Source organism: Cucumis melo, chromosome 10 (genome assembly GCF_025177605.1).
Source record: "Cucumis melo cultivar AY chromosome 10, USDA_Cmelo_AY_1.0, whole genome shotgun sequence".
Classification (NCBI taxonomy): Eukaryota; Viridiplantae; Streptophyta; class Magnoliopsida; order Cucurbitales; family Cucurbitaceae; genus Cucumis; species Cucumis melo.
Genome location: NC_066866.1, coordinates 10,337,077 through 10,342,952, shown reverse-complemented (window position 1 = coordinate 10,342,952; position 5,876 = coordinate 10,337,077).

Sequence of the window (5,876 nt, the reverse complement as noted above, 5' to 3'; positions counted from 1 at the left end):
AGAATCTCATATTTAACTTCAAATTGAAGCGAGCAATCTCTCGATGCCTTCATTGCATATATTCACCTTTTAGATATAAATGCTTATGTTAGAATACTTGATTTTTATCCCAGTCTACTTACGCGATATTCATGTTTCAACCTTTATTTAAGGCAAGCAATCTTTTGGCGCCTAAATATCATGCAAAGTCCATTTTCAATATAAATATGATAAGGTTAATTCTGAAGAACTGATTTTATTTCTAAAATCACTTCTTTGCTTCTTTAATGAGGTTTTCACTTGCTCTCTCGAGTTATTAAATATCAATACTTAATTCATTCTATCGAATAGAATTAGATGTTGAGTATAGATATGATTAAACAACATGAGTATTTTATTCGTAAATACTTTTCAGATGACTAATTTCATCTTTCTATTTTAATTATAATATAGATAGCTTAAAGCGAGGTAAGTAAAGAAATGGGTTAATGAAAATGAATTGTAATTGCATTCATAATAAAATAAAGAAAGATGTGTCAAACTACGGAATGCAATTTTTGCATTCCACTCCATAGTTGTTTGTCCTGAGGAGGTGATAGACCTCCAATATTATTCCAGTACAATAGAAGAAATAAGAGAAAGGATTAGTGGGAATGGCAGTTTTGTAATAAATTACTATAAATAGAAAGTTTGTTAGAAGTTGTTAGGCTGGCGAAGAGTCGGTGGAAGGGGATATAAATAGATGGTTTTAGGCGTGAAAGGGGTAGCTTTTAAGTGAGTTTGGTACCTTGTTCTTCTTGAGCGGAGAAGACAAGGAGTTCATTGAAATTGAATTGAGATTTACTAAATTCAATTTCCTACTGTATTTGACTTTACTATCAATAAACTATAGAAAATTCATTTAAGAAATTGGTATCTATCATATTGGTATGAGAGCACGACTATCCATAAGGGAAAGCAACAATGGTTTAGACGAGGATTGAAGAAAAAATGGAATCGCTTGAGCAAGAGATTGCTGGAATTAAGAAAGAGATGATGAAGATGCCGGTAATTATCGAAGAATATGGAAATGATGCGATTGCAAACTGAAAAGCAACAGCAAGCCATTCTATCGTACATGGAAGCCAACACAAAGGAATGATCATTGTTTAGTGAGCGAATGATCGAGTCGAATATGCGGGAAACATCAGCGATGAAGTCGAAGGAGAACGAAGTGACTTCCAGTCACGATATCGGAGAAACCAGCGCAGAACGGAAAACCAAAACGGATGAAATTTTGGGCGATAGAAACAAGTTTAAAAAGGTAGAAATGCTAGTTTTCACCCGCGACGACCCCGATTCTTTGCTATTTCAGACAGAGAGGTATTTTCAAATTCACAAATTATTTGAATATGAGAAAATGTTAGTTTCTACAATTTGTTTTGACGGTCCTGCGCTTAATTGGTATCGTTCACAAGAGGAGAGGGAAAAATTTGTGAGCTGGTCTAATTTTAAGGAGAGGCTACTGGTTCGATTCCGATCGACTAGAGAAGGGACGATTTGCGATTGTTTTTGGAGAATTCAACAGCAGACTACAGTGGAGGAGTATCAAAATTTATTCGATAAGTTAGTCGCTCCTTTATCCAATTTATAGGAGAGAGTTGTGGAAGAAACATTCATGACTGGATTGTTTCCGTGGATTCGAGCAAAAGTCACTTTTTGTAGTCCGAAGGGATTAGCGAAAATGATGATATTAGCACAGTTGGTGGAAAACAAAGAGATTTTGAGGAGCAAAGCAAATTTAAACGCTACGCTGGCGAGAAATATCCTCCACAAGTCGCGACAAATACGAAAGCCTCCAGTCATTAGTATTACAATGATAACAAAGGAAACACCTCGTTTCCAATAAGAAACATCACTTTAAAGAGTCGTAATGTTGGAGAAGTTCAGAAAGAGGGAACTTCCAAGAGACTACTTGATGCAGAGTTTCAATTAAGAAGAGAGAAAGGACTCTGTTTCAAGTGCAACGAGAAATATCCAGCTGACCACAAGTGCAAAATGAAGGAGCAAAGGGAGCTCAAGATGTTTGTGGTGTATAGTAATAACGAAGAACTTGAAATTGTAGAAGCTGAAGTTGAAAGCACTGAGTTGAGGGTAGTATAAGCGTAGAAAAATACTACAACCTGTGTGGAGTTGTCTATCAATTCTGTGGTTGGTCTGAACGATCTGGAGACAATGAAGGTTAGAGGGACATTACTTGACCAGGAGGTAGTGATTCTGATTGACTACGGTGCTACACATAATTTTGTATTTGAGAAATTGGCAAGTTCTTTACAATTACCAATTAAAGAGACTGCTCATTATGGGGTAATTCTTGGATCAGGCGCAGCCATACAAGGAAAAGGAGTATGTGAGTCACTCGAAGTCAAAGTGAGTGAGTGGATAGTTAAAGAGGATTTCCTGTCGTTGGAGCTAGGAGGAGTAGACATCATCCTCGGTATGCAGTGGTTGTATTCATTAGGAGTGATTGTATGTGACTGGAAGAATTTGACATTAACTTTTCATGATAATGGAAAACAAATTTGTATTAAAGGCGACCAAAGTCTTACTAAGGCAAGAGTAAGTTTGAAAAATTTGATGAAGACTTGGAAGGATCATGATTGTGGCTATCTAATTGAATGTAGATCAATTGAAGTATTCGAGTTGAATGAATTAGTGGTTGAAAAGGAGACAGAGGATGAAGATATGGAAGAGAGTCTTATGCCAGATTGAATCAATTTAGTGATGTCTTCGACTGACCGGAAAAGTTACCACCTTGAAGGAGTATAGAACATCATATACACCTTAATGAGGGCACGAATCCAGTCAATGTTCGACCATATCGTTATGCTTATCACCAGAAAGAAGAAATGGAAAAGCTGGTTGGAGAGATGTTAGCTTGGGTGTCATTAGGCTGAGTGTAAGTCCCTATTCAAGCCTGATGTTACTTGTTAAAAAAAGATGAAAGTTGGAGATTTTGCGTAGATTATCGAGAGGAACTATTTAATGAATTTTCCATTCCGGTAGTAGAAGAACTATTTAATGAATTGAGAGGCACATCACTATTTACTAAGATTGATTTGAAAGCTGGATATCATCAGATTAGAATGACAGATGAAGATGGGGAAAAAACTGCTTTTCGGACGCATGAAGGACATTATGAGTTTTTAGCAATGCCCTTTGGGTAACTAATGCTCCAGCTACTTTTCAATCATTGATGAACTCAATTTTCAAGTCCTACTTAAGGAGGTTTGTCTTGGTATTCTTTGATGATATATTGATATATAGTAGGAACATTAAAGATCATTTGAAACACATAGAGATAGTCCTTAGGTTTTGAGAAACATGAGTTTTTTGCAAACTGGAAGAAGTGCAGTTTTGGCAAGGCTAGAGTAGAGTATCTGGGGCATTTAATATCGGAGAAAGAAGTAAAAGTGGATCCAGATAAAATCAAATCCATACCTGAATGGCCTAAACCAGCAAATGTATGAGAAGTACGTAGTTTTTTGGGGTTGACTGGTATTACCGAAATTTGTGCACCAATATGGCGCTATTGCAGCTCCGTTGACCCAATTACTCAAGAAAGGAGGATTTAACTGGACAAAGGAAGCAGCGGAAGCCTTTGAAAAGTTAAAGGGAGCAATGATGTCTCTTCCGGTATTGGCTTTGCCTAAATTTGATAAACCTTTTGAAATTGAAACTGATGCTTCTGGTTATGAAGTGGGGGTTGTACTAGTACAAGAAAAACGTCCTATTGCTTTTTATAATCACACATTAGCTGTAAGGGATAGGGGCAGACCAGTGTACGAGCGAGAGTTAATGGTTGTGGTCTTAGCTGTGCAACGATGGAGACCATATCTGTTGGGCACCCGATTTATTGTGAGGACTGATCAAAAGTCATTAAAATTCTTACTTGAGCAGCGTGTAATACAACCTTAGTACTAAAGATGGCTTGCCAAATTATTGGGATACTTTTGAAGTGGAATATAAACCAGGAATTGAGAATAAAGCTACTGATGCTTTATCAAAAATTCCTTCTACTGCACAATTATGCAATATGACAGCCCCAGTTTTCCTTGATTTGAAAGTTATTAAAGAAGAAGTGGAGAAGGATGAAAAGTTACAGAAAATTATTGCTGAGTTAAGTGGAGATCAGACACATCAAGATGGCAAATTTAAGATCCGTAGTGGTATGTTGAGATACAAAGACAGACTGGTATTGTCACAATCGTCCAAATTAATACCACTTATTTTGCAAAGTTATCATGATTCAGCTGTGGGAGGCCATTCTGGTTTCCTTCATACTTATAAAAGGGTAGCCGGAGAGCTGTATTGGCAAGGAATCAAATACGCCATTAAAAGATATTGTGCTGAGTGCTTAGTTTGTCAGCGCAATAAAACGTTGTGCCTATCTCTAACTGGTTTACTACTACCATTGGATATTCCTACTCAAATTTGAAGCGACATTTCTATGGATTTTATGGATGGGTTACCTAAGGCAGCTGGATTTGAAGTTATTTTTGTTGTAGTAGACCAGTTGAGTAAGTATGGTCATTTTCTGCCACTCAAACATCCATATTGGGCGAAGTTAGTAGCTAACCTGTTTGTTAGAGAGGTGGTTCGACTTCATGGTTTTCCTACATCCATTGTGTTGGATAGAGACAAGGTGTTTCTTAGCAATTTTTGGAGGGAAATGTTTCGTTTGGCTGGAACAAAACTGAATAGAAGTTCGGCGTACCACCCCCAATCCAACGGCCAAACTGAAGTGGTGAATAAAGGGGTTGAGGTGTATTTGCAATGCTTTTGTAATGAAAAGCCTAAGGAATGGATTAAGTGGTTACCATGGGCCGAGTATCGGTATAGTACCACCTTCTAGATGGCTTTAGGTATGACACCTTTTTAGGTGGTCTATGGGCGAAGACCTCCATCTTTACTATATTATGGTGATCAAGCAACTTCAAATGTTACCTTGGATGAGCAGTTGAAGGAACGAAATATGATATTATCATCCCTAAGGGAGCATTTAAGGCTAGCACAAGATTAGATGAAGAAATATGTTGATCAAAAGAGACAACGTGTTGAGTTTGATGTTGGCAATCTTGTCTTTTTAAAGATACGACCATATCGCCAGTTATCCTTAAGAAGAAAAAGGAATGAAAAGCTCTCTTCAAATTATTTCGGTCCTTATAAAATTCTTGGGCAGATCGGTCCAGTGGTGTATAAGCTTGAGTTGCCTGAGAGTTCTTTAATTCACCTTGTTTTTCATGTTTCCCAATTAAAAAAATTGGTGGGCGAGCATACTGATGTCCAGCCTACTTTGTAGCAGCTGGATGAAAATTTTGTGTGGGAAACATGTCCTGTTGAAGCTGTAGATTACCACAAGTCCGGGGCAGGCGAATGAGAAGCTATGGTGAGCTAGGAGGGGTTACCAATTCATGAGGCGACTTGGGAATTGTATGAGGATGTGCAACGCAGATATCCTAATCTTCACCTTGAGGACAAGGTGAATTTGGAAAGAAGGAGTAATGATAGACCTCCAATATTATTCCAGTACAGTAGAAGAAATAAGAGAAAGGATTAGTGGGAATGACAGTTTTGTAATAAATGACTATAAATAAAGTTTCTTAGAAGTTGTTAGGCTGGTGAAGAGTCGGTGGAAGGGGATATAAATAGATGGTTTTAAGTGGGAAAGTGGTAGCTTTTAAGCGAGTTTGGTATCTTGTTCTTCTTGAGCGGAGAAGACAAGGAGTTCATTGAAATTGAATTGAGATTTACTCAATTCAATTCCCTACTGTATTTGACTTTACTATCAATAAGCTACAGAAAATTCATTCAAGAAATTGGTATCTATGAGGAGGTTAAGGAATGAGATAAGTGAA